This window comes from Peromyscus californicus, unplaced genomic scaffold, assembly GCF_007827085.1.
Source record: "Peromyscus californicus insignis strain IS unplaced genomic scaffold, ASM782708v3 Scaffold_16__1_contigs__length_79575227, whole genome shotgun sequence".
Lineage (NCBI taxonomy): Eukaryota > Metazoa > Chordata > Mammalia > Rodentia > Cricetidae > Peromyscus > Peromyscus californicus.
Window position 1 is genome coordinate 47,331,515 of NW_026294458.1, and position 15,900 is coordinate 47,347,414.

Here is a 15,900-nt window from a genome sequence, read left to right on the forward strand (position 1 = left end):
TTACCCCCAAATGTATTCCACACCTCATCGCGTCTCACCACTTTCTGTTGTCATCCCCTGTTAAAGACGATGATAAACAACTCTACTGCTTTTAACAACCTCCTCGCAGGTTCTATCTTCCAACAGATGAGCTTAGTGTCATGGCAAGGGCATCATGGTAAAGCCTTTCTTGCTGTAAGAAATATTATTTCTTCCCACATCCACTGAAACAAAGAGAAATTCCACACTGTGCATAAAAAGGGCCACAAATAAGAGCTGACAGAAGAAAAGATCATCAAGGAGCTGGGGGAGGTTGTCGGATTCATACAGTCTCCACTCCCAAATACTCAGGTGTACTTGTTGGTGTCATTTTGGCCTACTTATATTCCTCTCTTGGCTCCGAAACATTTCTTGTTATGATTTCAAGTGGATGGATCATTTCTGTCAGAGCACAAGGACTAAGGTTCTATGTGGGTCTGTTGGATGACTACAGATACCTCCTTAGGGATCACAAGATCTGGTAGCATCACATTTTCTTTGCTCAAAAGGCACCCCTCCTACTTACAAAATTAGTGATGAATAAAAGAATACTGCCATGGATTTAAAAACAGTATATTCAGGGACTGGAGAGATGGCTCAGCAGTTAAGAGCACTAGCAGCTCTTCCAGAGGATTTAAGGTTCAATTCCGAACATCCATATGGCAGCTCACAATCGTGTGTCAATCCAGTCCCAGGGGATCCAACGCTCTCTTCTGGTTTCTGTGGGTACTGCATGCACATTATGAACTATAGATACCCACGTACATAAAATAAATGAAAAAAAAATCATGTCCACATTGTTTTACATTGCCTATTTAGTAATAATATACTAGAAAATGTCCTTCAAACATCCTTGAAACTGTTTCAGTAATAGCTCATCATTTCAAAGGGGATCACCTTTACTAGAAGAGAACTTTGGATGTCTTCTTACTTTTAATGAAGATGTTATGATTTTAGAAGTCTATGAAAAACTACGTGTGCCAAACTTCAAGTGAAAGCAAAACATTTCTTTACAGAAATGTGCTGTTATAACCAGCAGTTCTGTGACAGTATTTATAAGAGCAATGCATTCAAGAACTTTAAGTAAAGCAGATGAGTGTTTTTATTTATTTGAACGAATTGAAAGAGCCTTTTCAATGTGCCCCACAGAGGCTGCCCCAGGAAGCAAGGGGCAAACACTGCATTGTTCCTTGCATCTTCATCCTCATAAGCAAAGCCCTTGGTTTATTGTCAGAGTGGAACACTTTTTTAGTAGAACATAACCATTAGCTCCGCAATAAGCCCAAGTGGATGAAGCTTGAACAAATGTCACATATTGACCAAAGACTGCATGGGAAAATTTCCTAAAATTTTTTGTATAAAAATGAGGAAGTTACTTGGTGCATATGGAAATTCCTGACTAATACCAAGCAGATACAACATTTGTCCTGCAACATCTCAGTTCTTTGAGGAACACCTTACACAAAGATGGGTAGACCACTTTTGAGTGAACTCAGTGAATAGCAATTTTTCTTATAGAACTGACCTTGAACAAGTTTGACTGGGATAAACAGAGGTAACAGTGATTTCATCTTATGAGAAAACTGAAAGTGGTGATATTAGAATTTGCTTTTAAGTTTACAGAGTGGGGAGAGAGAAGAGGAGGAGTAATTGTGAGCCATAGATAAGGGCTATTTCCTCTGTCTCCTTCGGCTGTGTGGGACTGTCATTCCTTCAGTGGAAGACAGCCAAGTTCAGTCTGTCTCCTCATAAACAGACATATAGAGCAAATAAAATGTAAATATTCCTACATTGTTGATCAACAAGTCTAAGTTCACAGGTGTATATGTAAATGGAATAGAAACAAAAATCATTTGAAAGAATATTATTATTATTGCTGTTGTTTTTTTTTTTTTTGGTCTAGGGACTGGTAGCATCTATAATGCTGTTAAATGACAATTACATTGGTACTCCAGAGAAACAGAGAGTGCTGGGAAGGCTACCTGCTTAGGTCATCTTAAATGGTCACATGTCATGTTGTATTTCATCAGTAAGGTGCTTAGGAGCTACTTAGCTACAGGGCAAAAAACGAAGCCTCTATCTCACTGTTTTCCTCAAGTGCGTGGCAGTACATGTCCATCGTGTACCCAGTGAACAAACCAAATTCGGTTCTGAAGGCAGTCCAAACGCCAACCTCTGTGCCCAGGCATGCTCCGCATCATCCCTCCATTTCGTTCCTTAACTTTTGGCAAGCAGCTATGGTTCTTTCATCCCCTTTAGGGTGTGAGCACCCGAAACACGAGCATGGCCCTTCCTTCTGCCACCCCTTCCTTTTCTTTGCCTATTGGTCTCTGTAAAGACGAAGAGGCCAAACAAGCCTTCCTTGGACAAGCCCCTACAGCAGCTGGGGACTCTGTGGAGGCGAGGTGAGAGGGTCTGTTTGGCGCTTTACCTCATTGATCCCGACCCACGGAAAGTCAAGTTGGAAAACTACCCCTGATTTCTGGTCCATACCCTTCTGAACTCCTACACAGATTCTATCGTTGTCTGTTTGATTGTCTCCAGATACGACCAAGTGATGGATTCGATGACACCCCTGACCTCTAGTTGGATTTCAGTACACCCTAGCCTCTATCCTTGGCAGGCTCTCCCGGTGCCCGCACCCTAAGGGGTGTTGGCATCACCGTTTGGAATCCACACCTCTCTCCAGGGTCTGGGACCAGATCCCTCCACGCACCGGAGACCACCTGCTCCACCCAGGACCGTGCCTGCTCCTGAAAGTTAGCCCTAGGGAAGCAGAGGCTGAGGGGAGACGGGAAAGGGCGAGCTTCAGTTCCGCGCTGTTCCATCCAAGTAGCCGGGGGAAGGAATTGTCACCATCACCACCACCCCCGTCCCCCAGCCCCTACCCTAGCGCTTGCCAGGCTGAGGCCGCGCCACCCTTCCCACCCAAGTGCTACCAGCAGTCCGCCGCCCGCTGCGCGCTCTCTGGTGCCCGGGGCAGCTCCTCGTACTCACCTTAGCGAAGCTCTGGGGGCTCTGGTCCCCAGCCCGCCGCGATCGTGCCCGGGCGACAGCGGCGCGTCCCGGCTGCTCCTGGGCGGCGAGCTGACTGCGCGCTGCAGCTTGGGGCGCAGCTCCGGGGCGGGTTCCAGACGCCAGCTCGCCCGAGGGCCCGACGCCCGGGGGGCTCCCCTCAGCACCCGGCTCTTCCAGCTTCTTCCACTTTTCCACCTCCCAGTCTCTTCTTTTCGTCCCCTCCCTTCCCTTGGACTGACGCTTGGGGAAGGGAAGGGGGAGGGATAAAGTCCCGTCCCTTTAACTCTCCTGATACCTTGGAGATTATCTGTTCGTGGAAATCTGGAAATGACGCGAACCACCTTTATGTGAACAGCTTAAAGCAAACGATCTTGTTTCCCTTAACTTTTCATCGTTGGACGGACTCCTTAAAACCTCTTTGGAAGACTAGAAATAAAGTGAGGCTCAGAGGAGGGGTACATATAGGCGTTTGAGGTAACAGTCATGGAGAGTGCCTTTATAGTCCTGATAGTTACTGGGTGGCTCCGGACATCTGTTTACCCACAATGTCACAAAGTAGGCATTTCTCGAGAAAGAACTGGAGTTGGGGGCAAAGGAAGGAGGAAGGGAGGAGAGGCACTGAATTCAAGGTTTATTCAGCTTCTTCCTACTCAGGTGGTTTATGCCAGAGGTGGCTCTACTGCTTTCGCTGGGATGTGACCTTGAGAGGATATTTGACCTTTGCTGTTGCTGTTCTGTTTGGTTTTTTCCTTCCAGACTTGCTTTTTTCATGATGCCTGTAAACAGGGGCTTCATCAGCCTACCTGGAATTACCAAAATCTGTTTTGACTGACCTTGGAATGTGACTGTTTCCTGAAGGCAGGCATTTTGTAAGATTTAAGCAGGTCTCCACTGATAGCAGAGGAGGGACGGACTTTTCCTGGCCAGAGATACACCTACTGTCCATTTGGTGGACCCAACCAGGACAGAGCTGCACCCTGAGGCTGACTGTAGATTTACCTTTCTGGGAAAAGCCTGTCATGTAGATATCCTTTCTGCTCTCTCACATGCCAGCACCTCCTATGATCCATCCAAATCGAAGTTTTAGAAATCTGCCTTATAATCCGAGCCTGTGTTTTCCAGCCCATGGTCCTCCTGTTGTGCCGCCATCCTTGTTCTCTTGCATCCTATATTTAAACAAGATGCTGTCTTCAGACATAATGCCTGGCACTTGGTACTCAGTAAATGTTAGCTGAGTTGTGGTCACTACAGATGGATGTCAGTATTTATTTCACATTCTTATTCCCTCACATATTTCTTAACTCACGTCCCTGTGTTGTGAATTGCACAGTTCTAGCCCCTGTTGCTTATAAATATGTGTCAGCGTAAATATATGGGGCTTATTTAGGAAATAAAGTGGAAAGAATTCCAGAGGAAGTCAAGATTTATAGGAGCAGAAAGCAGTTATTTCCCTCACTATTGTATTGACCATCTTGCTTTTACCTCCAGCATACTGTACAACAAATCTCATCAGTGACAGCTATAAAGTCCAAGGTTATGTACCACCTCCACAGGTCGATTAAGAACATCTCCAACTTCAGGCATTTCTGGAGTGACATTGCCCTCCAGAGATACAAAGATATTCTGAAAATGTAGAAATCAAATAGGGTTTGTCCTTCCGTTTAAGAAGGATAATAGGAGCCAGCTTGAAATGGGAATCTGAAGACCTCAAGTTTTAGAATACTTTCGGATGGCACACTTGGACTTGTGCAACTGGAAACAGCAATTCAATAGTGAATCGAGGGGAATAGAGTGTATTAAGTGCAGGTGTAGTAGAGATTACACTTGTAAAGCAAAAGGGATCTAAGTTTCCAGATGCCCCGCTGCTACTCCTGCAGGAAATGAATGTGCTTAGGCTGGGTGATGAAAAATACACCTTGCATGCTGCAGTAGGACCTTCTGCCCTAGAGGAGTTCCATTGTTATTCAGTGCACAGATACTTAAGCCAGCAGTCAGGACATCATCCCAGCCCCCAGCAACTTTTCTCTGGGTGACTGGAAGATAATGCAGAAGGAGCTCCTTACATCTCTTTGATAGACATTGAACTACACTGGAGAGTCCCAGGTTTTGGTAAAAATCTCATCAGAACCAGTTTTTAAGTTCCAGACTGATTAAAGCATTCCAAACAAGGTATTTTCTTTTTTACTAGTCCTTTTTAAAATAAATGCTTTTATTAGTGTACTCTAATTGTACAAAAGAATGGGCTTTATTATACATTTCATGCACGTCTATAAAATGCTCTGATTGTGCCCATATCTATTATTACCCTCTACCTTGTCCCTCTCATAAATCCTCTTTCTTTTCCAAGTAGTATCCTTTCTACTTTCCAGACTTTTGTCTTTTTAATTCACAGAGCAAACATGTGATGTCTTTCTGAGTCTCCCGTGTTTCACATAACATGATGACCTCCCGGCCACCACTTCTGGAAGGGAGTTCTATTTGAAAGTTTTTGTAAGAAATCAAAGACTAACAAGGCATCTCAGTGGCAGAATGCTTGCCGGGCACACCTGGGGACCTAGGTTCTTCATCTCCTACTAGAAGAAATCAAGGACTAAGTTCCCACAAGTACAACTTGCCAGGCTATGTTGATCCATGCCTATAAGCCAAGCACTCCAGAGTTGAAGACAAGTAGTAGATGTGTTTGAGGCTAACCCAAGTGACATAGTAAGACTGTGTGTCAAAAATCAAACCAAATCATACTCCCACAGAAAGCATCACTACTCATTTATTTTTAATTGTAAACATTTGTAGCAAGGGATATATATATATATATATATATATATATATATATATATATATATATATCTTACTGAGAAATATGCTATTTCTTGATCTTTTGCCAGAGGGTGATTTTCACCAAGGTCAAATTGCACCCTTTCAGTAATATTGATCTCAATTAAAAGCTAAGTTGAAGCGCTGTCATTCCTTTCAATTAAGCTGACTGCAACCGTGAGATAATTGTATAATCCAGGCACAATTAGAACAGACAGTGCAGGCATAGGTGACGGAACATTTTCAGAAATGGGTAATGTTTTCCTGAGTTATTTGCCTAAGCATAGAAGATTTACCCAACTTCTGTGCCTCCTAAGTAAGATAAATGGACTAATTTCACAATATCACAAGGCCGATTTATGGAGGATTACTTTAAATACCATTTTCTGTTTTGGAAAAAAAAGCAGAGTGAAATGAAAACTCGTCATAAAAGGAAAAGCAATCAATACACATCTCTTCCCCAAGTTTATGAGAAAAACAATTTGTATAATGGTTTCATGCCATTAAATCTTTGGGTGGTCACTTCCTTCATTATTGTGGAAGTAAGTAAAAGAACAGATACAAACCAACAATTCTATAGCAAAGAGAAGACTAGATTGAAAATAATCTTTATGATAAGATGTTTATTTTTGCAGAGATAAAAAATGTTTTGAAGCTATTTTTTTAGATATCTGTTAAGAACTGACTCAAACTTCAGGCTCATGAACTTGTCTAGTTTTTTGGCATAAATCATTATAATTTCCATGGCAGATAAAGGCATGCCATCTACTAGGCTTGAACAATGTGATGTAAGGGAAAGATGGGTAAAGAGGATGCTTCCGTATCTGCCATTGTGGTCAATTAAGCCACAGGTAGCTCACCTCTGATTTGAGAAGACCAGTAATGAACAAAATGAGCAGAGACATCAGCACAATTTCTTATCTATTGCCACAGTTATATCACAACATTCTTTTAAAAAATAGTTTTCTTTTTTCTTTTATTCATCTATTTATTTTATATCCCTGCCACAGCCCACCCCCATTTTCTCCTCCTAGTCCCTCTCTCCCATTTCCACCCTCCAGTCCCCCCAAATCCCTCCCCTTTCATCTCCATCCAGGAAAGGGCAGGTCTCCTATGAGTATCGATAAAACATGGCATATCAAGTTGCAGTGAGACTAAGCACCTCCCCTTGTATTAAGGCCGGGCAATTATGAGAAGTAGGATTCGAAAAGCCAATAAAAGAGTCAGAGACAGCCCCTGTCCCCAGTGTTAGGAGTCTCATAAGAGGACCAAGCTACACAACTGTAACATATATGCAGGGGGTCTAGGTCAGTCTCCCTGGTTATCGGTTCAGTCTCTGTGAGCCCCTATAAGCCCAGATTAGTTGATTGTGTGAGCCTTCCCGTGGTGTCCTTGACCCCTCTGGTTCCTACACTCCTTTCCCCTCCCCCTCTGCAGGATTCCCAAGGTTTGGCTGTGGGTCTCTGCATCTGCCTCCATCAGTTGATGGATGATGCCTCTCTGATGACAATTGAGCCAGGCACCAATCTGGTCACAAGAGATGGCCAGTTCAGGCTACTTATCTACTGTTGCTAGTAGTCTAAGCTGGGGTCCTCCACATAGACTCCTGGGAGATTCCCCTGTACCAGGCTTCTGCCTGACCTGAAATGCGCCTCTCCAGCAGTCCACCCCAGCACTCAACCCCTCCATACCCAGCCTCCCAAGCTGATCGCTCATGTTCCCATCCCCACCTGCCCTCAGCCCACTCACAAAATCTGTTCTATTTCCCCTTCCCAGGGAGACCTAGGTGTCTCCCCAATGAGTGCTTCTTGTTACCTAGTCTCTCTGGGTCTGTGGATTGTAGCATGGCTATCCTTTACTGTATAGCTAATATCCACTTATGAGTAAGTACATATCATGTTTGTCTTTATTGGTCTGGGTTATCTCACTTAGGTTGATGTTTTTCTAGTTCCATCCATTTTCCTGTAAATTTCATGATGTCATTGTTTTTAACAGCTGAGTAATACTCTATTGTGTAAATCTATCACATTTTCTTTATCCATTCTTCAGTAGAGGGACATCTAGGTTGTTTTCAGGTTCTAGCTATTACTAATAAAGCTGCTATGAACATAGTTGAGCATGTGTCCTTGTGGTATGACTAAGCATCCTTTGGGTATATGCCCAAGAGTGGTATAGCTGAGTCTTTTTTATTTTTGTTTTTTTGAGACAGGATTTCTCTGTGTACCTTTGGTGCCTATCCTAGATCTGGCTCTGTAGACCAGGCTAGTCTCGAACTCACAGAGATCTGCTTGGCTCTGCCTCCCAAGTGCTGGGATTAAAGGCATGTGCCACCACCGCCTGGCAGATTTTTTTTATTTTTTAAAATGTTATTAGTTCTTTGAGAATTGTATGTAATGTGCTTTGGTTACACTCACTCTTCACTTTCCTGATCTACCCCCATCTTCCCTACCCACCCAACCTTTGTGTCCTCCTTCCTTCCTTCCTTCCTTCCTTCCTTCCTTCCTTCCTTCCCTCCCTCCCTCCCCTTCTCCTTCCTTCCCCCCCTCTCTCCCTCCCTCCCTCCCTCCCTCCCTCCCTCCCTCCCTCTTTCTTTCTTTCTTTCTTTCTTTCTTTCTTTCTTTCTTTCTTTCTTTCTTTCTTTCTTTCTTTCTTTCCTTCTTTCTTTCCTTCCTTCCTTCCTTCCTTCCTTCTTTCTTTCTTTCTTTCTTTCTTTTTTCTTTGTTTGTTTCTTTCTTTCTCGTTAAGACCAGTTTCTGATGCCCAAATATTCTTAGAATTGTGATCGTCCTTTGGAGCACGGTTGGTTTACCAGAGGCCTCACTCTCAGAACTGATACTCTCTCCCCTAGCAGCTAACAATTGCCAACAGCACCACGGCTAGGGGTAGGATTTCATGTTCCAATCCCACCTTCATGTTGGGATTGGGTCTGGCGTGGTCTTGCACAGATTTCCTGTGTTTTGTCACAGCCACTGGGAGTTCATAGGCGCAGCTATATTGCTTTGTCCAGAATACATACTTTCATTTTAATCACCCACCGCCTCTGGCTCTTACATCTTTTCTGCCCCTTCTTCTGCAATGATCTCGGAGCCTCGAGAGGAAGAGCTGTGGTGCATATTTTCCATTGAGGGTTGAGAATTCTGCAATTTCTTATTCTCTGCACGTTGGCCAGGAATGGATCCCATTATTAATCATCATGCACTGCAAACAAAAGCCTCTCAGGTGAGGGTTGAAGAATACATTGATTTATAGGTCTAACAACAAGTCCTGAGGAGTTGGTTTAATACTATATACATTTAGCAAAAATAATAGCATTAGGGTTTTCCCTTAGGGCCCATGGCCTGTATATTCCTTGGTCTGATAATGGTGTCAGGTATGGGTTTCATTGTACTTAAATCCAATCAGAAAGTGGTTGGTTATTCCCACATGTTTGTGTCGCTATAGCTCGGTGGATATGTCTTTCCAGACCAGTGGCTACTGTAGCTTTCAAGGTTCACCGCTGGGTATGATTGATGATCACTTTTCTCTTTTGGTAGTGTGTGCAGCAGCTTCTAGCACTACAAAAAGTAGCCAGTAGGGACAAAGCTTCCAATTGAGTACCAGCTTCATATCTCCATGTTTTATGACTCGAGGGTGTGGTCTCATCATCATGGGTCAGTTTTGGGGACAGGGGATCACCAAGAGCAATGGCAATAGCCATGTGTACCATGTCTTTCTCTGTCCTGCCAGGCAGCTCCAAATAATGACATGGAGACTTATTATTAATTATGACAGCTAAGCCTTAGCTTAGGGTTGGGTTTAATGATCTCTTATAGCTTAAATTAACCCATTTTTATTAATCTATGTTCTGTCAAGTACCATCCATCCTGCTTCTTCTGTGTTTCCTGGCATCTATCTTTCTCTTCCTCTGATGCCCTCTGATGCTCTATGATTATTTTCTGTCAACTAGTTGCTAACTCAGCCTCCTGACCCAACGTTAATTTTATTTAATTAATGCAAATGAAAACTCAGAGTTCACAGTGTGATTGAATATTGCCCAATAGCCATTTTGGGGTCTATGGAACCTCACTGAGTAACAATTCCAAAACAAGTAAACCATTCCTGACACTGGGCCTTTTCTTAATTAGCATTGGATGTCTAACAGGGGTGTTGTTGCCCTGTTATAGGGTAAATCTGTTTTAACTCTTTGTGTGTGCATGTGTGTGTGTGTGTGTGTGTGTGTGTGTGTGTGTGTGTGTGTGTGTTTGTAATTTAAGGAGGCTTTTCACAGGTTTCCATATGGCTTAAAAAATATCTTTAAACTCCTCATACTCTCTCCTGTACTCCTTCTTTGTTGATATGTTTGTTATTTGCCTACAGGAAGGCCACTGACTATTGGATGTTAATTTTATATCCTGCTCCTTTGCTAAACTTTGCTAAAAGTATTTATCATCTGTAGAGGGAATCTTTAGGGTCCTTTATGTATAGTATCACATTATCTGCAAATAAAGATACTTGATTTTTCTTTCTAATTTGTATCTCCTTTATACTCATTATTTGTCTTATTGATCTAGCTAAGTCCTTAAGTACTATGTTTAACAGGAGCTGAGAGGGCAGACATCCTTGTCTTACTCAGATTTTATTAGAAATGCATTGTATTTTTTCCATTTAGTTTGACGTGGTAGGTGGGCTTCCTGTATATTGCCTTTATTATGTTGTATCTTGATTTTTTTTTTCTGAGACAGGCTTTCTCTGTGTAGCCTGGGCCATCCTGGAACTCACTCTGTAGACCAGGCTCACCTCAAACTCAGAGATCTGACTGCCTCTGCCTCCCAAGTGCTGGGATTAAAGGAGTTCTCCTCTTGATATTCTTAAGAAAGTTAAGCATAAAAACCTTGAAGGAACTTGCATTAAAATGGAATTAACTATTCATAACTAGCCAGATGATGTATGCCTGCATTCTAAATATGTGTAAGATTGAGGCAGAGGATCAAGAATTTTAGGTTTGTCCTCATTATATTTTAAATGCCAACCCAATGTGGGCAATTTCCCCCAGACTTTGTGTCAAAAAGAAACAAACAAAAGAAATGGCAGAAAAATAAGACTTGAATTTGGCTCTTAATTTCATCTATTCACTAATCTGTATGATAATTTAAAGAAGGAAATTAACATCTTCCAATTTCAATCACCAAAATTTACCTTCATAAGAAGTCAGGTATGTCTATCTCCAGAAATTACTTTGAGTATGGGGAATATAGTTTATGGAGTTATATACAGAATAAGGTAGTGCACTATATGAAATCAATTATTTTGTGAAAATAGAATAGAGTCAGGAGATTTTAACACTTAATGAAGTATTTTTTTAAAGTTAGTATCACCATAAAAAGCTAATTTGAAACTGAAAGTGTTTTGTCTGGTGCAACCAAAGGCAGGGCTCTGCATCTATCTGGATCTAATGCCTCTTTCTGTACCAGCAGGTACTTGACCAAGTAGAGTAAGATAAAAAAATCAGAATGATAAATAACAATAATGAAAAATAGTGTATGCATAGCATGAACAGATTTTTTTCTCCTTGTCTTCCTCATAAGCTTTTACTTACTATACAGATTTGGTGAGACGAGGCCAATGGAAACAAATGTGGTTTTAAAAGCCAAGGTAAAGGAGACACTAGGTGCTGGCTCACTGCCAACTCATGGCAACATCCGTAAAACAGGCTTGAGCGCAGTGGGTGTCTCGTCATGGAATTTTACTGGGATGAAAAAAGTTTAAAATGAGATTCTGAATATTTAATATGGCACACATTTGTCTAGAATATTTAATATTTAAGAGACTAATATATGTCCTTGATGGAAAATAACCTGTGATTATTTAAAAAAATAATGTTCATTATAGCTTCATACAGATGCTGAGTCTCATGAATGTGAAATGAGACAAATTAACAGCTTCCTAAAGCTGTTGATGTATTGCTATTGCTTAATTAAGTGCAATTCTTGAAGGCTTTTAATGAAATTTGTTCAAAGGTCTATGCTAATTCTTTTTTTTTTTTTTTTAAATTGAGACAGGGTTTCTCTGTGTAACAGCTCTGGCTGTCCTAGAACTCACTGTGTAGATGAGGCTGCTCTCAAACTCACAGAGATCTACCTGCCTCTGCCTTCTGAGTGCTGGGATTAGAAACATGTGCCACCACTACCTGGCTTCCATGTTAACTCTTTAACCACTCCAAGTGCCTTCCTACTAACAGCCCCAGGTTGAGAACAGAATTCACCATGGATATAGGTCACGGAATACACTCCACTGGTACAAGTAGAATCCTACTATGGATTCTTGATGGGTAGTATTTGAAACAGGGTTCACATATAAGTTTTTTTTTTAAGAAAATTTCTCAATTGTTTTAATTACAAAATTTCTCCTTTCTTACTTTAAAAAGTATATGTGTGCATGTGGAACTGTATTAGTGACACTGTTTAAAGTATGTTGATACTGCTTTGGGAACTAGACATTTAACCTTTTCTTAAATAGTGCTGAGCTTTTATGCATTTCATTTCTTGGTGATTTATCATATCATTGTAATGAGGGTGTGTGTGGGGGGAGAGGACTGTGCACTCATTGCTTCTCCTATAGACTCTGAGCTGCTTTAGGAAGCCATTTGAGTTACCATTAGTAATTTGCCTAATTAGAAAATATGAAATAATTGTTGAGATGCATGCATGAGTAAAATATGCATATATTTAAACTGCAAATGCAGTGAAATCCATCATCTACAATTTTCCCAAAATTGACATTTGTCTCATGGTAAAAGTTGCTCAGTGTCTCTCGCGTCATTCAATGGTCCTGAGTCAAACAACCGCCTCTTCTCCTCGCTCGCCACTGAGGCTTTCCGCTTTAATCCTTAAAGATGTCTTCCAACACCTGGTGTTCCTGGATGCCCATTAGTCCCCAGAAAAGGGGTGCAGAAGCCCTGATTTTTAAGATCCTACAAGTGGTTCCTTCCCACAAGCTTTGCTAAAACACTGCTCCATGACTTGGGTGTTCTATGGCAAGAAAGCATGTCCACTCTGGGGCTTTCAATTATGAACCAGTTACAGAGATTTTTCAGTTCCTTTCATGGAAGCCTTTTGAGGATAGTCAGGAGTAAGGAAACTGCCTATGCTAGTCTTCTTCATTATGTAGATTTAAAAAAAATACATAATCCTGTTATTTTGTGGCTGCTCCTGGAAGTTCTACTGGAGTAAGGGTAGGGAAGTTACTGCCTGCCTACGAGAAAGGTGAATGGACCTAGCCACCCTCTTCCATTACTCATAGAAGAATTACTGGTAACACACTTTTGATCATACGTTGTATCTGCCTGTTAACATGCCTTGTACCTCATGGGCCAAGCATCTCATGGGCACCCAGGGCCAGGCTACCACTCATTTATCTCCTTTCTTTCATTGCATACATTTCCCACACTCCAGAAAATATGGGTATGTTATGTCTGCTATTAGTTTATTCCTTTTAGCTCAATGTCATTTTTTTTCTTGACTGCCATTTTTGCAGGAATGTTCTGGACAAATGCACAGAAACGTAATATTTGATTAACCTGTCGAAGTCAAAGGAAGAGCTCTCTGTAAAATAAGGAAATGTTTGGTCATAATTACTATGTGTTATTATGTACTATAATGTGGTATGATATGGTATTACCACATGCACAGTTTATATGACAGTTTTGTGTTTTTAGTGTCCATCTTAAAAACTGACAGAACAAAAAATTAATTTCTCTCAAGTGCGTACTTTCTTGATTTCCCCCCTCACCTTTTCTTCTATTAGCCTTGAATTTTCTGTACATCTGGTTCTGGTTTGGGTTTTCCTTGCTCTGGAATTTTCTTTTCTTAATAGAGAAACTACCACTGTAGCTGTCATCACTGTGAAACTTGATAGATTCGCTTAAGATCAGATATTTATGTTCCTTTTTTTCTGTATTTTCATATACAATGAGAATTTTTTGCTGCTTGGTAAATATTTCATATAAAGCAGAAAGGGTGAGCACTTATGCTGGTTACATCTGATAGAGTTAGAAACAATACTCTATTAAGTAGTCAAATTTGGATTATATTACTGTAGAACTTTCAGTAGAAAACCGTGATCAGAAATCATCATAGTGAACAACACTGATGCTCTTGTCTCTGCTTCTCCAGTGCTGGGATCGCAGCCTCCACCCCTGCCTGGCTTTTATGTGGATGGTGGGGATGCTGGAGATGCTGCGGGTGCTGGGGCTGCTGGGGGTGCTGGGGATACTGTGGATGTTCAGGATGCTGGGGATGCTAGGGATTCTGGGGATGCTGGGGGTGCTGGGGATTCTGGGGGATGTTAGGGATTCTGGGGATGCTGGAGATTCTGGGGCTGTTGGGGCTGCTGGGGTTGCTGGGGTTGCTGGGGATACTGGGGATGTTCAGGGTGCTGGGGATCCAGCTCAGGTCCTTTTGCTTTCATGGCAAGTAGTTTTCTGGCTGCATCATCTCCCATGCCTCTGCTATTACTAAAAGTCTTGGAGACTAGTTACATGGTACTGTGTTATAAGAACTTTTATTTTTTTGCCACTTTATTGCATTTTTTTCAGTACCAGGAGTTGAACTCAGATCCTCATGAATGCTAGGCAAGCATTCTACTGTTGAGTTACATCCTCACCCAGCATTAAAGTTTCTGTGTTAGTATTTATACAATTTCCAAAATAACCTTACTAGCTAAAATTCTGTGTTGCTCAGCCTCATCCCCAATTGTGCTGTTTTTCTTCATGAATTTCCTGTTGCTTTGCTGGTTGACTGATATAATACACTCATATCTCAGGTATAGTCTCTTTTGTTTAACAGATACATTGGGCCATAATTCATATACTATAAACTTACCCATTTAAAATTTACAGCTTAATGGATTTTAGTATATTCAGAGTTATACAACCATCATCACAATCAATCTTATAACATTTATCATTCCTGAAAGAAATCCCCGATCCATTAACAGTCACTCCCTGTCCTGCCTGCTTTATTCTGTTGTATCAGAGAACCATGAATCTATTTCTTATCTCTATAAATTTGGCCATGATATTCAGTTTGTATAGCTGGAACCAAATTATTTTCAGCATTTTGTTAATGGCTTCTTTGGTTTAGTGCATTTTAAGGTTTATCCACTTTGAGGCATGTATCTGTTCCTTTTTATTGCATAATTTTGTTTATTCTACTCTATGGTTATACCTAACATTACTCAGCCTTTTATCAAGTCGAGGACATAGAAACATTTCTAGCTTTTTACTTCTATTAATAATTGTGTAATAAAAACTTGCATACAATTTTTGCATAATCAAGTATTCTTGTTTATAACTGTACCTTGAAATTACTGTTCACATTGTAACTAGGCATTTATCCTGTTCAGGAACCATCAGAGGTTTGTTAAATCATTTGCACAATTTTGCATTTAATATAAAGGTTACCATTTCTATATATCCTTGTAAACCCTCTTATCTGTTTCTTTTTTCTTTTTCTTTTTTTTCCTGAAACACAGTCTCTCTACATAGCCTTGGCTATCCCTGAACTCACTCTGTAGACCAGGCTGACCCCAAACTCACAGAGATCCTCCTGTCTCTGTCACCCAAATGCTGTGATTGAAGGTATGTGTCATCATAACTGGCTTTCTTGTCTGTATTTTGATTATCTATCTTAGTAGGTGCTTCATTAGTGTTTTAGTTTGTGTTTCTCTGATGACACGTGACTCTGAGTATATTTTGTTTCTTGGACATCCACATCTCGGACAAGAGCATATGTGCTTCTCGGACATCCATACCATTGGAGAAACATCTGCTCAGATCCTTAGCTCATTTTCAATTGTGTTATTTCTTCTGTTGTTACTGAATTTCAACAGATTGCTTTTATATAGTCTATATATAAGTTTTTCATTGACTATGTAATTTTCAAAGATTTTCTCCAATGCTATGGTCTGTCTTTTACAAAACATGTTTATTTTCAATTGAAGAATTATAATTGAGTATGTTTATGATAAAAAGTGATATTATAGTTCATGAATTTTTTGTAGTATTAAATCAAGGTA

The 15,900-nt window shown here is 41.0% G+C and overlaps 1 protein-coding gene across 7 annotated transcripts in view; it reads right to left on the reverse strand.

Annotated features, from left to right (window-relative positions):
- The window catches only part of Htr1f (5-hydroxytryptamine receptor 1F), a 143,998-nt gene extending 140,037 nt beyond the window's left edge, over positions 1-3,961 (reverse strand). For 3 of the 7 annotated variants that reach the window (XM_052740975.1, XM_052740972.1, XM_052740973.1), the window contains exon 1: positions 3,016-3,617. The gene's annotated coding sequence lies outside the window, so the exon portion shown is untranslated. Of the gene's footprint in view, positions 1-3,015 lie in introns of all 7 variants that reach the window. The other 4 variants (XM_052740976.1, XM_052740974.1, XR_008218861.1 and 1 more) reach the window with 3 other exon arrangements.
- Between the last annotated feature and the right edge of the window lie 11,939 nt (positions 3,962-15,900).